The sequence below is a fragment of the Scyliorhinus canicula genome, chromosome 4 (assembly GCF_902713615.1).
Source record: "Scyliorhinus canicula chromosome 4, sScyCan1.1, whole genome shotgun sequence".
In the NCBI taxonomy this organism is placed as follows: Eukaryota; Metazoa; Chordata; class Chondrichthyes; order Carcharhiniformes; family Scyliorhinidae; genus Scyliorhinus; species Scyliorhinus canicula.
The window spans coordinates 63,371,197-63,398,732 of NC_052149.1; the positions used below are offsets into that span (position 1 = coordinate 63,371,197).

At 52.2% G+C, this 27,536-nt stretch overlaps 1 long non-coding RNA gene across 1 annotated transcript in view; it reads left to right on the plus strand.

Annotated features, from left to right (window-relative positions):
• Positions 1–296: 296 nt before the first annotated feature.
• LOC119964141 overlaps positions 297–27,536 on the plus strand; it is a 46,166-nt gene continuing 18,926 nt past the window's right edge. The window contains exon 1 of the long non-coding RNA XR_005460259.1: positions 297–372. This is a non-coding gene — a long non-coding RNA (uncharacterized LOC119964141). The remainder of the gene's footprint in view (positions 373–27,536) is intronic.

Consider the following 27,536-nt stretch of genomic DNA (forward strand, 5'->3'; position numbering starts at 1 on the left):
CTCTTAAATGCCCTCTGAAATGGCTCAGGAAGTCATTCAGTCCAAAGGCAATTAGGGATTGATAATAAGTGCTGGCTCAGCCAAAGACGGACACATCCCATGAACGAATAAAAAAAAGTTTGTAAAATCTGTTCTATAATGCTTGGAAATAAAAACATCATAACCTGGTTGAGTTTCACTATTAAAGTTCATGCCTTCATTAACCACCAGCAGCCACAAGCAGTATTGCACGCTTTCACATCACATGACAGGAAGAGGGTACGTTGTTATTCTTCTTGTTGTTAACAGAAAGTGTCTTCACAAAAAGCTTATTGCAAAGCTGGAGCAGTGTCAAAGAAGTCATAGAACCATTTTATCAGAATGTGATTACATGTAAGTGATACGAGGGTGATTTTAATACCATTTACAATACTGCATTGTCTGTTTTTAAACAAATAACAAGGGGTTTGCCAAATATGAAAATATTGCCTCTTTAAATAATAGGAGTTCTTTTCACTTGTATGTAAATGTTGCAAACACAATATCTATCATAATGCAGGATCTACCATACTACTGATAATAGTATATTTTAAGAATTAATGGTACTTCAGACCATTCAATTAGTGTGCATAGTGGTCCTTTATGGCAGGTTGCAACCTCCATGGAAACACAGAAAGGTAACTAAGGCAGTGTTGCTGCTTCTGGAGGTACCAAAATCCATCTGTAGAGACAACAGGGCTGCAACAATAATATAAATACTGCCTTCAGCTGCACCAACTGTCAATATATTCAGTCAACCATGCAACTCACCTGTATAAACCATCTGTGTGGTTTGCTGAATGCACAGACCTTTCTCAGTAAATGAAAGCCAGATGTTAATGCTGTCATTGCTGGATCTGTGGAATTTGCCACACAATCTTATGATCCCATAGAGACTGATGGCTTTTAAAAAAAAATCAAACATCCAGTGATTGACGAAAAGGATCAGACAGCAAGATTTCAAGTTTTACGACTTTTACTGTAAAACAGAAATCTAAAAGTAACATTGATTAAACTATTTCAGGAGGTAACTTACTCTCTAAACTATAGAAAAGTTTCCCACTAACTTTTAAAATGGCCAAAAATCCTCGACAGTTATACTTTACTTGATCCCTTAAGTGGACACTTGGTCCTCTACGAACCAGTCCAAGGTGATTATTAGCTTCTAAGGGCCTGTATACTTTCTTTTCTTTTCTCAGCCAGTAATTCCTAATCCTAGAATTGTATTTCATGTTGCGAGATGAATTGGACATTCGTCCCTCTAGCCAAAGCTAGGTGAATCTCCCAGACTCATTTGAATACCCACAAATTTGGGGTGGGATACTCTGACTCCCTGCCGGGCCAGAGGATCGCTTGGGGGGGGGGGGGGGGGGGGGGCGTGAATCCCGCCCCGACGCTGGCTCCCAGATTCTCTGGCGCTGGTTTTTCGGCAGGGGCGGGAATCGTGCCGCGCCGGTCGGGAGCTGTTGGCAGCAGCCCCCCTGGCGAATCTCCGGCCCACAATGCGCCAAGTGGCAGCCAGTTTTTGATGGGTACCGCTGGCGTAAAATACACCAGGTCTGTACCGGCGGGACCTGGCTCTGCGGGAGGCCTGTGGAGTCCTCGGGGGTGGGGGGGGGGGGGGGGGGGGGGAGATCTGGCCCCGGGGCTGGCCCATGGTCTGGGTCCACCGATCCGCGGGCGGGCCTGTGCCATGGGGGCACTCTTTCCCTCCGCGCCGGCTGGTGTAATGGCCCATCATGGCCGGCACAGAGTAGAACCCCCCTGCGCATGTGCTGGGATGACGCCAGCACACGCTGACGCTCCCATGCATGCGCCAATGCACGCCAGCCAGGGGAGGCCCTCCGGCGCTGGTTTGCACGGTGCCAAGCCCTTCAGCGCTCGCTGGCACGGCGCCAATCCTGCCGGCGCCGGTCTAGTCCCTGAAGGTGCGGGGGATTCCGCACCTTCCGGGCGGCCTGACTCCGGAGTGGTTCACGCCACTCCTCGGCGCTGGTTCGGCCCGCCCCACTGGTTAGGGGAGAATCCCACCCTTGGTCTCTTCAGTCTGAGCACAAGCTCTCACCCACATTCTGTAAGGTGAATAATAGTGAGTTGATGTCTCTATCTCCCTGCCCTCTCTCTCTCTCTCTCTCTCTCTCTCTGATTCTTACCCACTGCCCTGGTCTGTGAGGATCAGTAATATTCAGCGGGATTCTCCAACCCCCGCCGGGTCGGTGAATCGCCGGGGATCGGCGTGAATCCCACCCCCACCGTCCCCCGAATTCTCTGAATACCCAAAGGTCGGCGACGCATGAATCGTGCCGCCTGCCTTGGAGAATAGTGGGGACCGGCGCGACTCAATGGGTTTCTGGGCTTCCCGAACGCTCCCGGTCGAATGGGCCAAAGTCCTACCGACAGAACCACGGGTCACGCCGGCGTAAATTAAACCACCTTATATAACGGCGTCAACCAGTGCTGATGGTTGATGCCAGACAGCGTGGAGGTAGGTCACGGTGTGGGGTGGCCACAGGATAAGTGACGGCGTGGCCGCAGTCTGTGTGTGTGGGGGGGGGGGGGGGGGGTGTGGGGGGTGGGGTGAGGGGGGGGTGAGAGAGGGGTGAGGGGGGGTGGGTGGGGGGGAGAGGGTGACTGCCAGGGAGGGTGGACGAGTGCCGGGGTGAGGGGAGAGGGTGAGTGCCGGAGAAGGGGGGTGAGTGCCGGGGAGTGGGGGAGAGGGTGAGTGCCGGGGAGGGGGAGCGAGTGCCGGGGGGGGGGGGGGGGAGGATGAGGGCGAGTGCCGGGAGGGGGGAAGAGGGTGAGTGCCGGGGGAGGGAGGGCGTGTGCCGGGGAGGGGGGAGAGAACGAGGGAGGTCATTCGCCTGGCCAGGTGTCAACCTCCAACAGTTGCGCCCATGGCACTTGGCTGAAGGTGTGGGGGGGGGGGGGGGGGGGGGGGGGGGGGTATGGGCAATGGTGACATGTCGTCGTTCCCCACCCCCCACCCCCCTGCAGGCCGTTATGTTTGCTGATCAGCCAGCGATGTTGGCCGCCGTGGCGTGAGCCGCAATTCTACATGTTGCCCTTTGGGAGGAGGAGGAGCGTGCCAGGGAGGTGGCGCAGGCTGCCGTAGAGGAGCATGCCGCAGAGGGGCAGGTGGCAGCCACCCAGGATGGAGGGCCGCCAGCCCGACAGGAAGAGGAGGAGGCAGTGCTGGTGCTATGGTGACGGAGACGCCCGATGAGGCCCCGTGTGTACCGGCCCCGCTCGTCGTACCAGGACTTCACGGACCGGACATGCAGAAGGAGACTCCGGATGAGCCACAAAACCGTGGCACACATCTGCCACCTGATGGCACACCTGGCACCGCGTGGCACTGGGGGAGGACACCCTCTCCCCGTTTCCGTCAAGGTTACGGTGGCCCTGAACGTTTATGCCACGGGGTTATTCCAGGCACCGAGTGGGAACCTGTCCGGCATCTTGCAGACATCGGTGCACCGGTGAATCCGGGCAATGACAGACGCCCTATATGCCATTGCAGACCGCTACATCCAGTTCCCTATGGACCGGGCCAGCCAGGATGCCCGGGCAGCGGGCTTCGCTGCTGTAGCCGGGTTTCCCATGGTCCAGGGCGCGATCGATGGGATGCACGTCGCCATGCGGCCACCTGCAGATAACAGGGCCGTGTTCACCAATAGGAAGGGGACCTATTCCATGAACATTCAGGTGGTCTGTGACCACCGCATGATGATCCTGCACGTCTGCTCCCGGTACCCGGGAAGTGTACATGACTCGTACATATTGGCGCAGTCTTACATCCCCGGCATGTTCGAGGGACGCCAACCTTGGCTGAGTGGCTGGTTGCTGGGCGACAGGGGTTACCCGTTGCGGTCGTGGCTGATGACGCCTATACGGAGGCCACAGACTGACACGGAGAACCGCTACAACGATGCCCGTGCTTCAGGTGCCTTGACCGCTCTGGAAGGGCCCTCCAGTACCCGCCAGATAGGGTCGGCCGCGTCATTGTGGTGTGCTGCGTCCTGCACAACATCGCCCAGCAGAGGGGCGATGTGCCGCAGGCAGAGGAGGGGGGAGTGGAGGAGCAGCAGGATGAGGCGCAGTTCTCGCCAGATGAGGAGGATGGGGGCAATGGTCAGGACAGACAGGCTGGACATGGGTAGGTGGCTGCCCACCGTTACCGGCTGGGCCAGCGGGCACGGGACAGGCTGATAGCCGCCCGGTTCACTAACTGGGGGGGCGTGAGAATCGCCGAGTCTGGGCACAGACCACACACCACGGCACCAGCCGACCACCCTCACCCCCCCACCCATAAACCACCAACACCCTCACCCCCCCGCCACCCACCCACCATCAACCACCCACACCCCACCCACATGCACACCACCCTTCCATTGCACATCCACCTGCGGCACAATGGGCCGGGCTCACACGGTCGCTGGTGGAAGCGTGTCTATTGCAGGCCATGGAGGATGATGATGACACGCTCTGCGATGAGCTCCTGGCTCTACATCATTGGACAATGTCTGACCCATGGCAATGGTACCACCCTCCACCCGGACCATCACTGCACACGGCCATGACACTGCAGCGCACGGTCCCATCCTCTGCCCAGAGGGCAACCACGGGGGGAGGGGGGCACACTCACCTGGGGCCAACGTAATACCACCCCTCACACACACACTGGCGCTCACTCATACCACACCCCCGAAAGTGATTTTAATGACAAACAGTCCATACACGTGCCCTACCCCCTATAACTCGTCTGTGCCCTGCACCCGTGCCAACTTACTCAGTGTCTAATTGTTTGGCCTTACGGGGCCCTTTGACTACGTCTAGGTGGTTCCCCAGACGGTACAGCAGAACTGGAGGTGGACTCCTGTGATTCCTGCCCTGTGACCCTGGATCCCTTTGGCGGCCATTTCCTGGTGCGGCTCGGCCTAGATGGGCGAGGCTGCGACTCGGGCGACTGGGATAACAGGCTGCCAGCCGGTCCTGCCTGTAGCCCACCAGATGCACCTGGACGGAAGGGGGGGGTGTCCGAGATGCCGCAGTGTTCCGGGACATCCCCTACAGGGGGACCCGGGAGGGACCCCAGCACCTCCTCCTCCCTCGGGGTGCCTGATGGCCCCCGGGCCTCTACATGGGTCGGGGGTGCGAAAATACCGGCCATCCAATACCCCACCGACACCTGGCGCTGTCAGTCCTGGAGGCCCGCCCTGGTATCGACATGGGTCTGCAGGTTTGCAGTCATGGAGCTCAGGGAGTTGGTCATCCCTGTCTGTGTCTGGGCGACGATGAACAGCACATGGGCATTGGCGCCGATGCCCTCAGCGATGGCCTGCAGAGACTGCGCCATGGCATTGAGCGCGTCTGCCATCTGCCGCTGGCTCTGGCTCATGGCTTCCTGTGGGAGGGCAGCCAAGTCCTGGGCCATAGACGCCGCCTGCACGGAGAGCCCCAGGCCTTGCATACTGCCCCCCATATCTGACACCGTCGCACTCATTGCCTCCACCACGAACGCCACCTGTTTGGTTTCGGCCTGGGTGGCACGCATGACCGGCACCACTCCCAGCTCCTGGACGCGGGTGCATTCCTCCACCTGCATCTGCAGCTGCCACAAGCCGGCTGTCACCCCCTTCGATCGTCCCTGGTTCGGTGACTGCATCGGGTCTATGGGTGGGTGTGGTAACTCCAGGAACCTGGGACCCGTCTGGGCGGCGGATGTTTGCTTGCGCCAGTATGCCCTCCGACCTCCCGGCCCCTCTGCTGCTCCTACCTCCGCCTGCTATCCCGGTACGGCTGTGTTGTGCGCACCAGTGAGTGTACCAGACGCCTCATCACTAAAGTGCCCAACCGAGGTGAGTGCCTCTGCAATGGTGGAGGGTGTTGGAGAAAGCAGTGGCTTTACGTCGTGAGCATAGTCCAACCCAGAATCCATGGTACCCTGGGGTGGCGGTTCATGTCCATCCGTCCGCTGTGTGTCACTGTCCTGTATTTCGGTGTCATGTGTGTCGGTGTCCCGGGTAGGGGTGTCCTGGGTAGGGCTGTCCTGGGTAGGGCTGTCCTGGGGAGGGCTGTCCTGAGCAGGGGAGTCCTGGGTAGTGGTGTCCTGGGTAGGGCTGTCCTGGGTAGGGCTGTCCTGGGTAGTGGTGTCCTGGGTAGGGCTGTCCTGGGTAATGGTGTCCTGGGTAGGGGTGTCCTGGGTAGGAGTGTCCTGGGTAGGGGTGTCCTGGGTAGGGGTGTCCTGGGTAGGGGGTGTCCTGGGTAGGGGTGTCCTGGGTAGGTGTGTCCTGGGTAGTGGTGTCCTGGGTAGGGCTGTCCTGGGTAGGGCTGCCCTGGGTAGGGCTGTCCTGGGTAGGGCTGTCCTGGGTAGTGGTGTCCTGGGTAGGGCTGCCCTGGGTAGTGGTGTCCTGGGTAGGGCTGTCCTGGGTAGGGCTGTCCTGGGTAGGGCTGTCCTGCGTAGGGCTGTCCTGGGTAGGGCTGTCCTGGGTAGTGGTGTCCTGGGTAGGGCTGCCCTGGGTAGTGGTGTCCTGGGTAGGGCTGCCCTGGGTAGTGGTGTCCTGGGTAGGGCTGTCCTGGGTAGGGCTGTCCTGGGTAGGGCTGTCCTGCGTAGGGCTGTCCTGGGTAGGGCTGTCCTGGGTAGGGCTTGTCCTGGGTAGGGCTGTCCTGGGTAGGGCTGTCCTGGGTAGGGCTGTCCTGGGTAGGGCTGTACTGGGTAGGGCTGTCATGGGTAGGGCTGTCCTGCGTAGGGCTGTCATGGGTAGGGCTGTCCTGGGTAGGGCTGTCCGGGTAGGGCTGTCCTGGGTAGGGCTGTCATGGGTAGGGCTGTCCTGGGTAGGGCTGTCCTGGGTAGGGCTGTCCTGGGTAGGGCTGTCCTGGGTAGTGGTGTCCTGGGTAGTGGTGTCCTGGGTAGTGGTGTCCTGGGTAGGGGTGTCCTGGGTAGGAGTGTCCTGGGTAGTGGTGTCCTGGGTAGTGGTGTCCTGGGTAGAGCTGTCCTGGGTAGGGCTGTCCTGGGTAGTGGTGTCCTGGGTAGTGGTGTCCTGGGTAGGGTGTCCTGGGTAGGAGTGTCCTGGGTAGTGGTGTCCTGGGTAGTGGTGTCCTGGGTAGAGCTGTCCTGGGTAGGGCTGTCCTGGGTAGGGCTGTCCTGGGTAGGGCTGTCCTGGGTAGTGGTGTCCTGGGTAGGGCTGTCCTGGGTAGGGCTGTCCTGGGTAGGGCTGTCCTGGGTAGGGCTGTCCTGGGTAGGGCTGTCCTGGGTAGTGGTGTCCTGGGTAGTGGTGTCCTGGGTAGTGGTGTCCTGGGTAGGGGTGTCCTGGGTAGGAGTGTCCTGGGTAGTGGTGTCCTGGGTAGTGGTGTCCTGGGTAGTGGTGTCCTGGGTAGAGCTGTCCTGGGTAGGGCTGTCCTGGGTCGGGCTGTCCTGGGTAGAGCTGTCCTGGGTAGGGCTGTCCTGGGTAGGGCTGTCCTGGGGTAGTGGTGTCCTGGGTAGTGGTGTCCTGGGTAGAGCTGTCCTGGGTAGGGCTGTCCTGGGTAGTGGTGTCCTGGGTAGTGGTGTCCTGGGTAGGGGTGTCCTGGGTAGGAGTGTCCTGGGTAGTGGTGTCCTGGGTAGTGGTGTCCTGGGTAGAGCTGTCCTGGGTAGGGCTGTCCTGGGTAGGGCTGTCTTGGGTAGAGCTGTCCTGGGTAGGGCTGTCCTGGGTAGGGCTGTCCTGGGTAGTGGTGTCCTGGGTAGGGCTGTCCTGGGTAGGGCTGTCCTGGGTAGGGCTGTCCTGGGTAGTGGTGTCCTGGGTAGGGCTGTCCTGGGTAGGGCTGTCCTGGGTAGGGCTGTCCTGGGTAGTGGTGTCCTGGCTCAGCTTCGATGGGAGAGTGTGGCTGCCTCCCTTGTCGCTGGGTGCCACATGCCTGCGCCGCCGCACATGGACGAGACGGAGGCGTCGTCTCCATGTAGCTCCGGGCCTGTCTCTGTCTCATGGCCGCCCTGGAGCGTCCTGCGGGCGGTCGGCATCTGCGGGGACGGGTGCCTTGACATTTGGTCCTGCAATACACAATACCGCATACATGGTTAGACACACAGGTGGTGATCGGGGGAAATGTGGGAGGGGGGATATTGGGGAGGGGGGGATATGGGGGATATGGGGGAGGGGGATTGGAGGATATGGGGAGGGGGGATATAGGGGAGGGGGACATGGTGGAGGGGGGATATGGGGGAGGGGATATGGGGAGGGGGGATATGGGGAGGGGGGACATGGGGGATATGGGAAGGGGGATTGGAGGATATGGGGGAGGGTGGATATGGGGAGGGGGACATGCAGGAGGGGGATATGAGGGAGGGGGGATATGTGGAAGGGGATATGGGGAGGGGATTATGGGGAGGGGGGACATGGGGAGGGGGGATATGAGGAAGGGGGATATGGGGAAGGGGGATATCGGGAGGGGGCATATGAGGGAGGGGGATATGGGTGATATGGGGGAGGGGGATATGGGGGGTGGGGGGTATGGGGATATGGGAGAAGGGAATATGGGGGGAATGGGGACGGGCCATGGGGGTCTCACTTGGTGGTGCGCCCCCGACCTCTGCCTCGGCAACCTCCCGGTCCTCCGGTCCGCCTGCCATTTCTACGGCCCTCTCCTCATGAACGGTGAGTGGTCTCTCATCAGCTGTGCCCCCTCTGGTCCTCTGATGCTCCCTGTTGTTGTGTGCGCGCTTCTCCTGCGGGGGGGGGGGGGGGGGGGTGGCAGAGATAAAGGGCAACAGTGTTAGGCAGGGATATACATGCAGGCCAGCGGTTGTGCGTATATTGGCATAGGTACGCTGCACATTAGGGTCAGGGTTAGGGTTGGTTGAACCTGGGGGTGTGCCGCACATCGGGGGGGTACTCACCCTGGCTGCCCTGACGAGGTCATTCACCTTCTTGTGGCACTGGGCACCTGTCCTTGGTGTTACAGCCACAGCGCTGACGGCCTCTGCAACCTCCCTCCACAGGCGCCGGCTGAGGCGTGGGGCAACCCTGCGGCCGTGTCCGGGGTACAGGGCCTCCCTCCTCTGCTCTACTGCTTCCAGGAGCGCTTCAATGTCACGCTCCTGGAACCTCGGGGCTGCACAGCGGGTGGCCATCTTGTCAGATCTCGGTGGGGGGGGGGGGGGGGGGGAGGAGGGCGCCATTTGGTGGGCCCGACGCCAGAGTGATCCACACCAATTTTGGTGCCGGGTCCCAGCCATCGCGCCGATTATCGGAGAATCCCGCCCATTATTTTAAAATCTGTAATGCAAGTAGAAATGCTAACCGGCTATCTTCCGGATCTCAGCTTCATGCCATCTTGGAATTAAATAGGCAGTTTAAAGTATAACTGTTCACAAACCTAACATTCCAAACAGCTTCCTGGGATTGAGAGACTAATCAGTTTATCTTCCATCAGCATTGCTGCTGTGGTTATTGTTTACATGTGTGAATATCTTTCACCTTCTCAGTAAGGCAACTTTGGCTCCCCCTTTAACAAACAAGCCACTGATGCTTGTTGTCAGCAGAATTCAAAGACCTCTTGACACCTTCACTCCTCGCACTTAAAATAACAGAGTCCCATTTATAGTGGGATTATTCTCAGCGCTGATGTTGAGAAAGACCCCGCAAAATGTATCCAAAGCGGGAATCTTTTTTTTCCCGTTAAATTGCACCTACTATGTTTAAAAATCAATGTATCTGCAGATGACCCACAGAAATGGAGGAAAAATTATTTTTTGTAACAACTAGACACTTGAGCAGTCTTTTGAGATGTCGTCTTTTATTAGTCCACGTTGCCAGATGCTGAATTGGTTAATCAACAGCAAATGCTCCTGATATTATTCCCTTCATGTTGGATAAATTTTTTGGATGTTTCTAGGAAAACTGGTCTAATACTGGAAGCTAACTTAAAATCAAATGTGCGACAATCCAACCACAGCATAATGTGCTCTGGAGATAGTTCCACTTCACCTTTCTTCCAATGTTTTTGCTTGCTTCTTGAAGATATTGGTACCAACAGCTATCAGGTACCCTGGCTGGGATTCTCTGAGCCTCCGTGCCGTAATCACGGGGCGGAGAATGGGGTGTCGGACCTGCGACATCTTCCCGCGATTCTCCGGCGACTGGAGAATCGCCGGTAGTCGAGTGCACGCGGTCGACGCGGTGCCGGTTGGGGCTGTTGAAAGAGGCCCCCGCGGCGATTCTCTGCGGACGATCGGTCAAGTTCCCGCCACCGTGGTTCATGTATGGTTCCACCCGGCGGGAGCTCGGAGTCACGGCTGCGGTGGCTGCCCTGGTCTGGGGCGGAGCAATCCGTCACCGGGGGAGGCCTCCACGATGGCCAGGCCTGCGATTGGGGGCCACCGACCGGCGGGAGCGTGCAATATGGGTGGTGGGGGGCCAACTTCTTCGCGCCGGCCTGCTGTGTGGATCCGTCATGTTGCGTGTGGCTGGTGCCGCAGGCGGCCGCCGCGCACATGCGTGGATCCGCGGCCGAAATGCAGGACCCCAGTGCTGCATGGAGTCTCCGGAGCCCTGCAAGCCCCCTTAAAAATGGAGAATCACCGCGGACTTTCTAGAAAAAAGTCCGGAGTGATTCGTGCCCGTTTTCAGGTCGGCGTGGGGACATAGCCCCATTATTGGAGAATCCTGCCCCCTTTTCTTCATCTGTGAACCCAGACAATGGGAGTTGGCCATCAGTTCTATTGTGGCTGATGTGCATGGTCAAGTGCGCTCCTTAGCCAAAATCCAAACAGGACTTTGCCAGTATAGAATGGGGGAAGACACAGGATTACCTAGTAGCCAATTTATATTTATGGGGCACTGAGAGCAATTATAGTGCATCTAAAAGCAGCTCAAAACTGGCTTACTCCCATCTCAATCGGTTTTGCTTTATAAATACAGTATCCAATTATGTTAAGTGACACATATCACATGCACAGACTTGCTGTAAACCAAACTGATTTTGCATGTATCAGCGATCTGGGACATGAATTAATGAACAAAAAAAGAGTCTATTAATGGGGTGCTTCTCGGCGTCAGCACCCGCCAAGGTCGCAATTACCTTAATTTCCTGCACTGACAAGTTCATTTATAAATGCCGGCCCGATCACTTGACCAGCACTCGGCAATACCACCGTGGCCTCCAGAGCAACCCCCCCCCCCACACACACACACACACACACACACAATGCCCCAACCTATCTGTCAGGAGTTCTCGAGCCCTCATTCAACCCACCTCATAAGGGCAGGGCACCATCAGGCCCGATCCCTGACACGGGCAAAATGGCACTCGGGCACCTTGGCATTCTCAGCCTGGAACCCTGGCAATTACCCTGCCAGCCTGGTAGTGCCACCCAGGCACCATGGCACTGCCAGAGTGGCAGGGCCAAGGTGCCAGGCTGGCAGTGCCAAGGTGCTTGGATGGCAGTGCCAAGGTGCTTGGATGGCAGTGCCAAGGTGCTTGGATGGCAGGAGTGCAAGTATATCACTCTGCCCAGAGCCTGACCACCTGTGGGCCTCCAGGTGTCGTTATGCCTGGTCCACATCCATGTCAAGGTGGCCCAGGCGCAGGTGTTCATTTCCAGGCCTCGGGACCACCGGGATGTTTAAGCGAGCCTAACTGCTCACTTAAATATGGAAATATGAATCTCGCCCAGCTATGTTAAACTTCGGGCAGCACAGTGGCGCAGTGGGTTAGCCCTGCTGCCTCACGGCACCGAGGTCCCAGGTTTGATCCCGGTTCTGGGTCACTGTCCGTGTGGGGTTTGCACATTCTCTCCGTGTCTGCGTGGGTTTTGCCCCACAACCCAAAAATGTGCAGGGTAGGTGGATTGGCCATGCTAAATTGCCCCTTAATTGGAAAAAATAATTGGGTACTCTATGTTAAATTTCAATGGAAGGCCGAGATCCAGATCACGACATACTGCAAGATCTCGTGAGGCATTCCATGCATCACAAATTTCACGAGAGGCCTATCGCAAGATTTAGCGGCCTCTTTGCGTCACGTGAGTGGGTGCAGCGAGGATGTTCGATCGCACACCTGAATGGTTATGCCAAAGAATCTGGGCGGAATTCTCCGCTCCCGCGCGGAATCGGGGAGGCCGGCGTGAACTCGGCTGAGTTTCACGACGGCCTCGGAGGCCGCTCCTCGCACCTTATTCACCCCCACCGGTGGGCTAGGAGCGGCGCTCCGTAACTCTCGGCCGCCGGGCCTTGATGCTTGCGTCAAGGCGGCGCGCCGAGAATGACACAACAGCGGCGCCTAAGAGACGACAGCCGCGCATGCGCAGGTTGGCCGGCTCCAACCCGCGCATGCGCGGCTGACGTCACAGCGGCTGCCGGCTCCAACCCGCGCATGCGCGGTTGCCGTCTTCCCCTCCACTGCACCGCAAGACGTGGCGGCTTGATCTTCTGGGGTGGCGGAGGGGAAAGAGTGCATCGCTTTGAGACCCCGGCCCGACGATCGGTGGGCACTGATCCCGGGCCAGTCCCCTCCCGAGCACGGCCGTGGTGCTCACTCCCCTCTCCGCCTCCCACAAGCTTCAAACGAGCATTTGGCGCCCATGTTCACGACGGCAGCAACCAGGTGTGGTTACCGCCATCGTTAACCGGTCGGGAACGGCAGGCCGCTCGGCCCATCCGGGTCGGAGAATCGGCAGTCGCCGTGAAAAATGGCGAGCGGCGATTCTTCCGAGCGGGGGGTGGGAGAATCGCATGGGGGGCCAGGGGGACGTGTCGTGAGTCACCCGGCCCTCCCGCGATTCTCCCACCCGGCGTGGGAAGCGGAGAATCGCGCCCCTACTTTTTGAATTTTCAAGTCAGAACCCAATGCCTCAGTCCGAGGCTCGTTTTGCTTTTAAATAAAGTTAAACTGTGTTAGCTGGAGATTTATGGGCCAGATGATTCCTCAGAGCTGATCTTTTCTTCTCACAAAGTGCACAGCTTTAAGTAATTGTTTCTATCGAAGCAGAACATCCATTGAAGTTTAACATAGCTGCAGTTTCAAAGTGTAAATATGGTACAGTAAAATTTAATGCAATCAATTTTCAAAATCTCAGAATGTTGCATGAATGATTGTTAAAATGTTTCAGACTGTGAAGAGAGTAAAACACAACCTGCCTGAAGTTTCAGTGCAGCATTTCATTGTGGCTTCTTGCACCTAAATTCCTACCATTACTTAACAATAACACCATTCTCTCACCTGACTTAGATCAGTTTTAATCATTTTGAAACTTCTTTGACTAAGAGGGTGGGGCACTTTCATTCTAGGCTAATTAACAAGTCACAATTGGATCTTTGTGATAGTTGCCCAGGGACAACTTTCCTTCTGCTTTTTGTTTCTGCTGATTCTCCTCTCACAATAATTGAACTGATTGAAGGACTCTGGTGAAGTGGAGAAATTGAACTTATGTCCCTGAGTCAAAATGTGACTGACCTGTTGTATTCCTCATTAACCGACCCAGCACAGAGCTGCAAATTGGGGCGATAAATCTTTTGTCATTCAGTTCCCTCTGATAGTAACTGCATGAAGCTTTAAACTGCCAGATTGTAGCAAAATAGTGACAAGGAGCCTTTTACTTTACAATAGACCACTGCGAGTTAAATTGTGTCACTTTTGCAGTTATAACTGCAAATATTTCCTTCAATGAGGAAGCCAAGTAGCAAAAACTAAGGTTAGCCATGACACCTGGCTCTAAAAAATAAACTCAGCTTCCACAAGCAGCAGCACAGAGCAACTGCTGGACTTGATGTTTTATCCTTATCGCCAAATCACTCCACGTGAGGTAATTTTAACCTCACCTGCCTCGGCAGTTACAAGAGAGCAGATTACTTATCTACCTGGAACTCTAACTTCCCTCACTGTTATTAAGCAGCCAGATGAGGCACCACCTAAAGTTTGCCAAATTAATTGATCTAAATCCATGCAACACCAATGATTCTGGGTGGAATCTTATCATATTTTTCAAAGTATCAGGTTGAAAACTGGCTGTCCAGCTGCACAGACCAGGGGCGGGATTCTCCGCCGGCCGACACCGGAATCGCGAAACGCGATTGGGTGGAGATTTGGTTTTGACACCAAAATTGTGGCCGGTCCTGGGTTCACGCCAAATCATAATTTTCCGGTGCCTCTACAGCGGCGTCAATACTCGCACATACAGTAAACACCCTTGGTGTATCATTAGTGGGCCTGACCCGGTATTCTCCAGGGCCTCCGCAATCCTCCGTTTCACTGGGGGGAATTCCCGACAGCGTGGTTCACTTGTGCTTTCAAAAATCGTGAAACAGGCGCCCTGGCTGATGAGGGATTGAGAGGGGGTATGGAAAGTGTCCAACATCGCCATAGTGCGCTGGCACTTGTGACGCTGGCAGGGGGGCTTCTGCCACGGCTGGAGAGAGTAGCAGGGGGTGGCAGGAGGTGGGCAATGGGGTCGAGGTGGATGGGCATGGAACACAATTGCCACTGCCTGCCAAGAAGCCATGCGGCTGCACATGCTGCTGACTGTCCACTGTCAACTTAGCGTCACGGGTCGTATGGGTGTCCAACCAGTGCCAACTTGTTGACTGGGATGAGTTTGTGTGGGGTGTGGTGTGCTAATATGCGGCTGCAGCTTGTCAGCCTCTTGAGTGCCAATCCTAACCCCGGCTAATCCAATACCGTTTTCCATTGGAATCGATCATGTTCCATGTTGCGCAGGTGCTATCCCCTCAACGGTCGCTGAATCGGTCCAGATGCAGTGCCAGTTTTGCTATCATGGAACTCCACAAATCCTGCTTCAGTGTCAACACTTAGGGCTGGATTCTCCAATTCTGCAGCTATGCCGGAGGATGCATCTGGTCTTGCGACCAAAACGTTGGCGGCCCCCCCACATACCAAAGCTCCATCCGGTGGGGGTGCTCCCCGACCGTGGTGGCACGGGACACAGTTCGCAGCCGCCACGGCAGGTTTACGAAAGTTGAGAAGCCATGCGAGCGACAGTGTCGGGAAGACGGCCCATCGGGGGTGGAGCATCGGGGGAGGGCCTCAGGTGACAACCTGAGGCCGTCCCAACTGCGTAGGAGTATGCCGCTTTTAAGGAGGCGGTGCATCGGAAAAACAGCACCGCCCCAGATTTCGGCATAAACACAGATTCTCCGGCCGATCGCTGAACGCGATTTTGGCAACGGCAATCGGAGAATCCCACCCTTAGTCTCAGGAATGGAGAATCCGACTGCAAGTTTCTCTCCAGATCTTGAGTTTTTCTGAGTAAAAAAAAAGTGGACAGAGTTCACATCATCATTTGGGCGGTGTGGAACCTGATAGAGCTGGCGAGGCCGGCTCCACATATTCATTTCAATTACCGCAATATACTCCACAGAGATCGAAATACCAGCACTGAAGTGAAACTCCCCCCACTCCCAACCACAGAGCTTTCAGGGACTCACCCCAGCCCCACCACCCCCACCCCTGGACAATCTTCCAGGCCCCTCTTCAGTACCATTTGCAACAATCTTCAGCACCATTTGCAACTCCTCAGATAATGAAGCAGTCCATGTCCAAATGCAGCAAGACCTGGACAATATCTAGGCTTGGGCAATCAAGTGTAAAGTTACATTTACACCACACATGTGTCAGGCAATGAACATCTCCTACAAAAGAGGAGCTAACCATCGCCCCTTGACATTCAATGGCATTGCTATCACTGGATCTCCACAGTCAACATCCTGGTGGTTACCATTAATCAGAAACTGAACTGAACCAGCCAATTAATACTGTGGCTATCAGGGCAGGTAAAAGGCTTGGAATACTACAGCGAGTAATTCACTTCCTGACCCCCTAAAGCAAGTCCACCATCTACAAGAGACAAGCCAAGAGTGTAATGGAATACTCTCCACTTGCTTGGATGAGTGCAGCTCCAACAACACTCAAGAAGCTCAACACCATCCAGGACAAAGCAGCCCGCTTGATTGCTTCCCCTTCCACAAACATTCAACCCCTCCACCACCGACGAATAGTGGCAGCAGTGTGTCCCATCTACAAGATGCACTGCAGTAACTCGCCAAGGTTCCTTCGACAGCACCTTCCAAACTCATGACTGCTACCATCTAGAAGGACAAGAGCAGCAGATACCTGGGCACCCCACCACCTGGAGGTTCTCCTCCAAATCACTCACCACCCTGACTTGGAAATATATTGCTGTTCCTTCAATGTCGCTGGGGCAAAATCCTGGGATTCAAACAACACTGCGGATGTACCTATAACTCAGGGACTGCAGTGGTTCAAGAAGGTAGCTCACTCCCACCTTCTGCAGGGCAACTAGGAATGGGCAATAAATCCTGGCATAACTAGCGTAAGTGAATTTTTAAAAAGGTTGTGAAGCAGCCCTTGCTTTCTCACAAGGCTGAAGTAGGTCAGCAACTGGTAGGAAGGATGAAGATGCTCAGCAAGTAAGTCAAAATATTTCTTCCATGTGATGAGAAGGAGCAGGAGAGCTCCCACATGTTCCAACAGGAAAGTCATAGCCTACCTTGCTCTTACCTCACTCAACTCACCTTCCAGGGCAATCCTCTCTAAACACTTCACCACATACTTTGCAACCAATAGGTAGCCAATTGATGCCCAATTTCTTTCCAGCTAACTATTGCTTTGTGTTTTATTCTCACTTGTTCTAAGCAGGATGTGGACTCTGCATTTAAGCATGATCCAGTGGTTAGAATTGCCATATCTCCTGTTGCCTCCAGTCAACGGGAATCTAAAGGAGTCAGGACATTTCCCAGCTCGGCCCAGCAGCCTCGGGGGGAAAGATTTTTATTCTGGCAGGGGGAGTGGGAAGAGCGGGGGAGAGTGGTTGAGGTGCAGATGCATGCCAGAGGCAGTTTTAACGACCCCCCAAAACAGTTTGGAAGTTGTCCCAGGGGATGCTGGATACAGAGGCAGACTGTTTAATTGCCTGCCTTGGTGCTGTCGAACTTCATCCACTTGTAAAAAAAACAATAAAACAACCCTCACACTCACTCACCCCCTGTGCACTTCCTATGCCCCTTCCATGCTCAGTATGCACCTCCACGTACACCCATGCCCCTCATACTCTCTATGCCAAACTATGTCCTTTTACCCACTCTCCATTGCCCCTTATACTCCCATACCAACCTCTGCACCTCCATCCAACACTAATAGCACCTGAGAGCCTTCATACCAACCTATGGCACTTCCATGCCCTTTCACCCAGTGTACTTTCGGTACAGAATATGTGAACTCGAGATAATAATGCCATGTGTGATAAAGCTTTCAACTAAACAGCTATTCTTTCCTAAATTTCCAAAATTATCGATTCTTAACTGAGAGACCAGACATTCATTAAACCATTGAAGCAGCTTCACCCATGGGAAAGCATCATTAGATTGACAGCTTTCTCTCACAAATTTATTTCTCAATAGCTCAATATTTATTTACACAAGATAAAGGGGTGGCAAACACTTGCAGTTTCTGCTGTTGAACTTTAAGGTTCTATTTGATTGATACTTGTGTAGGGCTGAAGTAAAAGCAATTTTTGAAAGAAAGTTACGATAGGATTCAATGGTTCTGAACAGAGTGAACTGGGTGAATGGGTATGGAAATGCTATAGGTTGGCGTAGAGGGAATAAGAGGCCATTGGGCTTATTTGGAGGGGCATATATTGGCATGGGAGGATATGAGGAGCCATGCGTGGAGTGGGAGGGTAACACCTTTTCAATTTATCTTTCAGAAGTTTCTCTCATCCAGACCAGGCTCCATGATACAACAATAATATAATTATAATAAATCGCTTATTGTCACAAGTAGTCTTCAATGAAGTTAGTGTGAAAAGCCCCTAGTCGCCGTATTCCGGCGCCTGTTCGGGGAGACCGGTACGGGCCAACAAACAAAGAACAAAAAACAATACAGCACAGGAGCAGGCCCTTCGGCCCTCCAAGTCTGGGCCAATCATGTGTCCTATCTAGACCAACCGCCTGTATCCTATAACCTGTCTGTTCATGTGCCAGCCAAATAAGTCTTAAAGGTCGTTAACATATCTGCCTCAACCACCTCAATTGGCAGTGCATTCCAGGTCACCACCACCTTCTGTGTAAAAAACTTCCCCCACACATCTCCACTGAACTTTTCCCCCCTCACCTTGAACTTGTGCCCCCTTGTAATTGTTATTTCAGCCCTGGGAAAAAGACTCCAACTATTCACCCTATCTCTCCCCAATACGTTTATAAACTTCTATCAGATTGCCCATCAGCTTCCGTCTCTCTCGGGAGAACAATCCCAATTTATTCAATCTCTCCTCATAGCTAATACCCCCCACACCAGGCAACATCCTGGTAAACCTTTTCTGTACTCGCTCCAAATCCTCCACGTCCTTCTGGAAGTGCAGTGACCAGAATTGGACACAGTATTCCAAATGCGGCCTAACCAACGTTCTACATAATTGTAACATAGTTTTTGAGCTTTTATACTCGATACTCCGTCCTATTTGGCATGCATGCCAAATGCTTTTTACCATCATTTCCACCTGCGCTGCCACTTTAAGGATCTGTGAACCTGCACACCCAGATCTCTCTCCGTCTCTATGCTCCTGATGGTTCTGCCATTTATTTTACCTGAATTGGATCTACCAAAATGCATCACCTCACATTTGTCTGGGTTAAATTCCATTTGCCATTTCTCTGCCCAATTTTGCAGCTTATCTATATCCTGTTGTATTCTCTGACAATCTTCATCACTATCCGCAACTCCTGCAGTCTTAGTATCATCTGCAAACTTGCTAATCAGACCCACTACATTTTCTTCCAAGTCATTTATATATATTACAAAGAGCAGAGGTCCCTGTACTGATCCCTGCAGAACACCACCTCCATTTGGATAAACACCCTTCCACTGCTACCCTCTGTCTTCTATGGCCAAGCCAGTTCTGGATCTATCCAGTTAGTTCACCCCTGACCCCACGTGGTCTAATGTTTTGCACCAGCCTGCCTTGAGGGACCTTATCAAATGCTTTACTAAAGTCCATGTAGACAGCATCCACAGCCCTTCCCTCGTCAATCATTTTTGTCACTTCCTCAAAAAATTCAATCAAATTATTGAGACACGATCTCCCTCGTACAAAACCATGCTGTCTGTCGCTAATAGGACCATTCACCTCCAGAGATACCTCCGAGGGTTTCTGAACTACAAAACTGTGATTCCTCGAAAGGCTGGTGTTGCTATGCCTATTTCCTGTAATGGATCCAACCAGGTCAGGAGTGCAGGATGTGGGCTTGTGATCTGCACCAGCCCAGACCCTTATCCCGTGATGAAAATTTAGAGTATTGGCAATGCGACCAGGAATCGCAGAATTGAGTCTCAGCCGTTTTTGAAAGGTGGAGTCTCCCTAATTCTGTGAAAATCCAACTTTAAACCACTGGAAACCAGCTCTCAATTTAAATTTGTCCTCATATATTTTATAATGCAAAGATGGGTACGTGAGAATGATTATAGTGCAATAGTCTATCACCTTAGGGCTCAGATGAAAATTAACTGCTTTAGTTTCGCTTTTGTGGTTTTTGACATCACCTGATTGATGGACTAAATAATTCTTTTGTAATCACTCCCCTAAACCTTCCCGTAATCAACTGCAAATTACTGCTCAATCAGCAAACAGTAGTAATGATCGGTTATTGTGTGGCTAAAGAACGCATCAAGTATTAAAAACACTGGTTCGGACTTCTGATGGCGACTATGAGGGAGTAGGACACATATTTGGTGGCTCCCGTTTCGGTCGGACTTTTGGACCTTTTACCCCGACTTTTTTGCACTTTTGAGCGCGGAACTGGAAAGCAATAGTACTCAGGCACTGAACCCATACAGAGTTGTATGGACTTAAGAAGCCGGAGGGACCGTAAACAGCAGAAGAAGTGGTCAAACAAGGGCAAGAAGCTGGAAAATATGGTGGATGCGCAGGCCGACTTTCAAACGATGGCGGACGTGGAGATTCAGAGGTTGAGGGTGATGTGTTGGGTAAGCTGGGTCTGCAAGGACTGCGTTTACTGCAGCAGTGAGAGAGACAGGCTTCCAACACTTGAAGAAATGCAACTCAATTTTATTGAACTCTTAACTATCATACATACTTTAACTGTGGGTTGACACTATGCTGACTTGGCTGGAGACCTGAGGCTAACCTGACCAGACTATCTTACTACCACATGGTGTATGTTCTAGTTGCTGCTCACGGGCTCTGACTGTCTCAGAGGCTGGATACCAAGAGAGCGGGAAAACTAGTGCCCTCTGGTCGATTGCCTGCTGTGTTCTGTGTGTCCACTGGTTATCCTGTGTGTCAATCACTGCCTGTCTGTGCACCATCATATACCTGTGTGTATATTATGACAGAGGGATCAGCAAAAAATGCTCCTGGAAAGGCTGGAGGACCTGGACAACAGATCTCGACGGCAGAATGTAAGAATTGTTGGCCTCCTGGAGGGGCTGAGGGGCTGGATGCTGCCGCATATGTGGCAGATATGTTCCAGAAGCTGCTGGGGAACGAGATGTTCCCGCGCCCGCTGGAGGTGGACAGGGCACACAGAGTGCAGGTGAGGCAACCGCAATGAGGGGGCCCCACACGAGTGATGGTGGTCCGGTTCCACAGGTACCTGGGCAAGGAGCGGGTTCTGCAATGGGCCAAGAGCACATGAAGCTGTACCTGGGACAATAGCACCCTGCGTGTTTACCAAGACCTGAGCACTGAGGTGGCCAGGAGGAGGGGAGGCTACAGGCAGGTGAAGGAGATTTTGTATAAGAACAAGGTGAAATTTGGGCTGGTTTTTCCAGCGCGACTGTGGGTTACATATGAGAGCCAGCACCACTATTGCGAGGAACCCGAGGGGGCGATGGACCTTGTTAAGAAGCTAGGGCTGGCTCTGAGCTGAGGACTCTTGGACTCATGGTAGAACTTTTAAGTCTATTTTGTTTCTCTCTCGCTTTGAGAGATGCCTGCATGCTTGGGTCCATTCTTTTCATTTTTTCGACCTTTTTAGGTTGATGTATTTTGGTGCAAAGTGTTTTTCTTGTTCTTTTTCGTCGTTTCCCTGAATGTTTCCTTTTTGGGCTTCTTGTTTGGTTGGAGGTTTGGTAGGGGGAGAATAAACAAGAAAATAGTTAAAAAGGTGTGGTTATGGTGGGGGTTTTGGGTAATTTCTTTGCAATCTTTTTCTGTGTGTGGAGGGGAAGGGCTGAGAGTGCCTAGTACTTATCTCTATCTGTTTGCTTTGAATTGCGCTATTGTTGGGGATGTCTTTGACTTGTATAGAGTATGTGTTTAAGCAGGGCTGGTTTGGGGAAGTGGTATGGATGGGCCGGGGGGGAGGGGAGCCAGGGAACAATGGGTGAGAGACGCGCTGGCGCCGAAGTTGGGAGCCACCAGGCTAGCTGGGTGGGCTAGTCAGCAGAAGCCAAGTGGGGGGGTTCATATAGTTAGACTAGAGCAGGGGTTAGGTGATAGGATCGTGTTACTGGGGGGGGGGGGGGGGGGGGATGTTGATCTGCTGATGAGGATGGAAACTGGACATGGCAACAGTGGGAAGGTCATGGGTGGAGCAGGCCAGGAGGCGGGCCAGAGGAAGCACGACACATGGCTGGAGGGCTGGCCAAGGAAAGGGGATAGCTGATCGGCAAAGGGGGGGGCGAGCCCCCCAACCAGGCTGATCACCTGGAATGTTAGAGGGCTAAACGATGAAGAGGGCGCGTGTGTTCGCACATTTGCAGGTTCTGAAGGCGGACATAGTCATGCTGCAGGAGTCGCACCTGAAAGTGGCAGACCAGGGGCGGCATTCTCCCCTACCCGGCATGATGGAGGGTGCTGACGTAGGGGAGTAGCGCCAACCACTCAGGGGTCGGGCCTCCCCAAAGGTGGGGAATTCTCCCCACCTTTGGGGGCCAGCCCCGCGCCGGAGCGGTTTGCACCAGAAGACTGGCGCAAAAAACTGGCGCCCCCGGCAGCGGGGCTGGCCGAAAGGCTTTCACTTCGCGGGTGGCGGAGAATCTCTGCCACGGCGGGGGCGGGATTTTCGGCGGCCCCAGGCGATTCTCCGACCCTGCTGGGGGTCGGAGAATTTCGCCCCAGGTTAGGCTAAGGAAGGGCTGGGTTAGTCAGGTCTTCATTCGGTGCTCGACACTAAGACTCGGGGGGGGGGGGGGGGGGGGGGGGAGGGGGGAGGGAGGGGGGGGGAGGGGAGGGGGGGGAGGGGTTGCAATCCTGATTAATAAAAAGGTTCAATTTGAGGTGGAGGGTACAGTTGCGGATGGGGGCGGCAGATTTGTTATGGTTAAGGATAAGCTTGAAGGGGTGAGAGTAGTCTTGGTCAGTGTGTATGCCCCTAATTGGGACAATGTGGATTTTATCAGGAGGTTGCGAGGGAATATCCCTGACTTGGACTCCCGCAAACTGATTGTGGGTGGGGACTTTAACACAGTCCTGGATCCGAGCCTGGATCGGTTGTCTTTAAAAAAGGGCAGGTTGCCAGCGATGGCAAAGCAACTGAGAGGGTTCATGGAGCAAATGGGAGGAGCTGATCCGTGGAGATTTAGCCGGCCGTCGGCGAGGGAGTTTTCGTACTACTCCCACGTCCATAAGGTGTATTCCCAAATTGATTTCTTTGGCTTGAGTAGGGACTTGCTGGCCGGGATGGTGGGAGCAGAATATTTGGCAATTACCATATGCTCAGTATAGTACCGAATATGGACGGTGGGTATCGCCGTTTGGGCAGGCAGGAGGGAATGACTTTAGATACTTACAGGTGCGGGATTTCGTGCGCAGACTGGTGCCATCCTTCCCATGCCTCCCGCCAAAGGGGAGGCAGGACAGGGTAGTTTCTAGGGGAGAGGTAGGTGAGGGTAGAGTCTCAGATATTTACAAAGCAATAATGGGAGCAGAGGATACACAGACTGAGGACCTGAAGTTTAAATGGGCAGAGAGGCTCGGGGGGGGGGGGGGGGGGGGGGGGGGTGGGAGGGGGGTGTATTTGGGCAGAAGCTCTGGGTAGAGTAAACACGACCGCAACATGCCCCAGGCTCAGTCTGATCCAGTTTAAGGTCGTGCACTGGGCTCACATAACGGTGGCCCAGATGAGTAAATTCTTCGGGCTGGAGGATAAGTGTGCCAGATGCGCCGGTGGGCCGGCTAATCACATGCACATGTTTCGATAGTGCCCTAGACTCAGGGGGTACTGGCAGGGATTCGCGGACATCATGTCCTGGGTTTTGAAAACCTGGGGTGGTAATGAGTCCGAAGGAGGCAATTTTTGGGGTGTCGGAGGGCCCGGGAGTCCAGGAGGAGAAGGAGGCCGACGTCTTGGCCTTTGCTTCTCCTGGTAGCCCGGCGACAAATACTGTTGGCATGGATGGACGCAAAGCCCCCAAAGACTGAAGCATGGCTATCGCACATGGCGAGCTTTCTCGGTCTAGAAAAGGTACGTTCGCCTTGAGAGGTTCACTATCGGGGTTCGCCAATGGAGTTGTGGTTTGAACTATGCGTTACTTGCTTTTCCTTTTGTAATGGTTCCAGGGATAAGGGACTCCAGCTACGTGGATATTGGAGAATACAGGGTTATTCTCTTAGAGAATAGAAAATTGAAAGGTAATTTGATGGAGGTCTTCAAAATCATAAGGGCTCTGAACAAACTGATCAGGGGCAGATGCAATCGTGCCTTGCTAGGGAATTGGCTAATTAGCCAAAGAGAGAAAATTTGCAATGCTAAAGGGAAAGGCCAGGGTAGTTGCTCCAACAGAAAACTGACCGGGGAATGAGAGGCTGAATAGGCCCCTCCGATTCGACAACAATTCAGTGATTCATTTTGATGTTGTGACTAGGAAACCAAGCAGAAAGATCAATTGCCTTTGAAACCTGTAGAATAGGGCATTGTCAGACTTGAAAGCAAATAATCAAGAAACTTGGTTTTAAAAAAACCTGACGGACCCCAACAGAAATGAAAAGTGAATGATTTAAAAATAATCTCTTGCCCACTGGTTCTACGATAGCCGATGAGAAGTCAATTTTTTCATGGAATCTAATTTGTTTGTTTTTTTTATATAAATTTAGAGTACCCAATTAATTTTTCCCAATTAAAGGGCAATTTAGCATGGTCAATCCACCTACCCAGCACATCTTTGGGTTGTGGGGGTGAAACCCACGCAAACACGGGGAGAATGTGCAAACTCCACACGGACAGTGACCCAGAGCCGGGATCGAACCTGGGACCTCGTTGCCATGAGGCAGCAGTGCAAACCACTGCAACACCATGCTGCCCCAAATCTAATTTGTTTTAATTGTGATTTATTCAATGCAAATCATTTCATTAAAAATTACACTGAGGAAAAATCAACTCAACAAACATCTTCATAAAACCTCATAGAGGCAAATACCCATAGCAAAAAAGTATTTATAGCAGAAAAATACAATTTCACGGCACAAAACAATTACAGCAATATGTGTCACAATTCTAAAATGTCAGCATAACAAGTCTAAAATTCTCCATTGAATCATTCCAGCACAAAATGTCCTAACATGTATCCTTGGAGAAATTTCGAGAGAAGCGCATACAGAAAACTTGATTTAGATAGTTTCCCATTTTCCATTCTGTGGAAGACTCCAGAGTGCAGACCTTCCCTCACAATTAGCATGAAGAAAGAACCAGGAAAAAAAAGTACAGGTGTCAAGAGATGGGAACTTTGATTAGAAAATGTTAAGTGTCAATTCATTTTGCTGGTGGACAGGTAAAAGGGTATTTTTATATCAGTTCTCTTCCAATTGCCACATTGCTTGAACACGGCACGGCCGCTGCAGGCTGCCACCGTGTGCATGCGTGACCACAGACCCAGCAATGCTCTGGGCTGTATGGCAGCTAGAGCTGGGAACTCCCTGGCTGCTAGCAACTCCCCCCCCCCCCCCCCCCCCCCCCCCCCCCCCCCGAGCAAAGAATCTGCAGCCATTTTGAAGTTTCCCTGGTGTAAAATACCACTGTTTCACGCCGGCATGGGGACTTAGTCTCCCAAACGGAGAATCCAGCCCCATGTCTCTAAAACTGAAAAGGATCCTCCGTCCCGCTAGCCCATTTTCCGTGTGGTGTGTCCCTGCCAGCAGCGGGATGATCCGGTCGCGCAGTTGGCCAATGGGGTTTCCCATTGTGGGCCACCCCACACCGTCGGTAAACATGCAGGCGTGGGTGCATTGCTGGCCCAGCAGAGGATCCTGCCGATGGAGGTACATTGAAGTGGTTAGCACTGTTGCTTCACATCACCAGGGTCCCAGGTGCGACTCCGAGTCATTATCTGTGCGAGTCTGCATGCTCTCCCTGTGTCTGCATGGGTTTTCTCCGGGTGCTCTGGTTTCCTTCCACAATTACCGAAAGGCGGGCTTGTTCGGTGAATTGGCCATTCTGGATTCTCCCTCTGACCGAACAGCTGCCGGATTGTGGTGACTAGGGGCTTTTCACAGTAACTTCATTGCAGTGTTAATGTAAACCTACTTGTGACAATAAAAAGGTTGTTTTTGTTATTATTAAAGTATAATTGAACCAGAGCTGACAAAGTTTATTGATTGATAAACAGTCCTCTTTGTTCAAAACTTTTCCAGTTATTCTTACGTAGTACAGCAGAAAATAATTGCAATTAGAAGGCACAAAAATACTAGCACCAATAGGTGTTAGATTTTGCAATTTAATCAACACTTTTGAAAGTACAAAAGAGCAAAACCGGAAGTGCAATGAACCAGGTCCACGAAGGCCAGAGGTGAGTAAACAAATTTAATGCAGCAAAACTGAAGCTGTACCATAAATACACATGTTAACCCATTGATGGACAGACTCTTATTACTTCTTAAGCAATCAGTGTCCAATCAGTTTTTAATGGGTTTGAATTAGCAGCACAAAACTGTCAACAATTCTTCACGAGTTGGCTTTAAATTTTCAGTTTTATTAAGTGAGGCCATCAGAATAGCTGGTGCGGAGGGAGAAACAATCCAAATTGGAACGGGAAAGACTTCTCTGAGGTTGGAGTTATAGCTGATTGGCCATGCAGGATGGTGGGAAGCTGATATCTAACCTAACCTGCGATGGTTTCATACTGGCACAGGCGGTGTCAAAAGTAGGAGAATGTTTTTTTTTCTCCACGTTGACATTCTTTGCCTTGTTAACTATAAAAAATGTACCAACAAGGGAAAAAAACATTAGTTATTAAAAGCAAATGCTCTAAAGTGCAGGAGGTACAGCTGGAAGGAATAAAATGGTAAATGCTGGAAAAGAAATAAAGACAGTGGTCTTGGAGGCGGTTTCCTTCACTAGAGCAATACCCTACTCAGCAGAATTGGGGTTTTAAACTCACAACAGCAAAATGCTAACAGCAGTGAATCATTAGAAAAGGTTAAATAATCTAAATGTCTGAAAAATAGTGTGCCTTGTTGCTGCTTTTCCATACTGTGGTTGCACATTTATATGCATTTATTACCAGTGAATTGTCCTCAGTGAATTCTTTGGAAGGGAGTGCTAAATGTTTTACCTTTCTCCCCATGATTTATTAAGCCAGAACATTCCAAAGTCCTTTGCTCTGTGTGGAGATATACACTGGATCAATCAGACCAAACAGGGGCCACCCTAAGATAAGAATCTCTATTATTAGTTGTTTACATTTAAATTTCAAATCTCATTCTGGGTTGACTAGGACCCTTTTCTGGAATATAAACAAACTGGTGGGAGAGTCTGCAACTGGCTGTTTGATCTTAAATTATAATTACAGAGGTTAACAATAATCACATGCGTGTGACTTGACTGGAGAAATGCCCTTCTGCTTTGTCGTCTGAATAGCATTAGCAAGTGGAGCATTGTTGGTCTAACCCCAATAATTAATAACGGTTTAAAACAAAATCCTTGATGCTTACAGTAAACGAGGCTCAGAATTTGGTTTGTTAATTTTAACAAGTCAATGGTTTAAAGGTTGTAGATTTTAGGGACTAGATTTTTCTGTCAAAATAGCACTGAGGCGAATGGTGTTTCTTGCTGTTTATGTGTGAATGGTACAGCAACTTTGTGCAAGGAGCAATGGCCAAAGGTTGCTGTCTGAACTATGCCACTCTGCCCAGAGCTTCAGAAAAATGCCATCACACATCCGCCTGACCATTGATTGGTGTTAGGTTGTTGTGCGAACTAAACTAATCAAAGAACATTTCTTGTCATTTAATGAACCCCTTTAACAATGTGATGAGAATTAATTACTGCTAATCAACCTTTCTGGTGTCGAAAGCAGTTATGAAGTCTCATTCATTCATTCAGGTATAAATTATTGTTGGAGATTTCAAAAATATAAAATTTTAAATCTGAAATCTTTCCCCTTTTCCTTTCCGTCTCTTTCTCTCCCTCTCTCAATACCAATCAGTACCAACAACAACTTTCATTTATATAACACTTTTGGATAATAAAATGTTCCAAGGCACTTTCTTTCTCTCCCCCAATTTGGGCTGAATTTATATCTATCTGATATGCTGATGTGGGGGGTGGTGGGTT